Here is a 523-nt window from a genome sequence, read left to right as displayed (position 1 = left end):
ATCATCTTGATGAGTTTGACAAAATCTGTGGCCAAGATCAATGGAGTAAGTGAAGATGGTTTCAAGCTGAGGTTGTTCCCTTTCTCACTTGGGGACAATGCTCATTTATGGGAGAAGACTCTGCCCACTGGTGCTATCACTACTTGGGATCAATTTAAGAAGGCTTTCTTGGCCAAATTCTTCTCCAATGCTAGGACAGCAAGGCTGAGGAATGAGATCTCTGGATTTGCTCAAAGGAGCAATGAAAGCTTTTGTGAAGCTTGGGATAGATTCAAGGGCTACCAAACTCAATGTCCTCATCATGGTTTCAGTATGGAGTCATTGTTGATCACACTGTATAGAGGAGTTCTTCCCAAGTTCAGAATGCTTCTTGACACAGCTTCTAATGGAAACTTCCTCAACAAGAATGTGGAAGAAGGATGGGAATTAGTTGAGAATCTTGCTCAGTAAGATGGCAACTATAATGAAGATTATGATAGGACCATAAGGAGTTCCTCAACTGATCAAGAGGACAAGTACAAGA

General features: G+C 41.7%; 1 non-coding gene across 1 annotated transcript; it reads right to left on the bottom strand.

Annotated features, from left to right (window-relative positions):
• Positions 1-201: 201 nt before the first annotated feature.
• On the bottom strand, positions 202-308 carry LOC147927636 (small nucleolar RNA R71). The gene has a single exon (XR_015583077.1). It is a non-coding gene; the product is annotated as a small nucleolar RNA R71 (small nucleolar RNA).
• Positions 309-523: the final 215 nt, after the last annotated feature.

Source organism: Camelina sativa, chromosome 15 (assembly GCF_030686135.1).
Source record: "Camelina sativa cultivar CO46 ecotype springtype chromosome 15, ASM3068613v1".
Lineage (NCBI taxonomy): Eukaryota > Viridiplantae > Streptophyta > Magnoliopsida > Brassicales > Brassicaceae > Camelina > Camelina sativa.
Note: the sequence above shows the minus strand (reverse complement) of the source record. Positions and strands in the feature narration are given on the sequence as shown.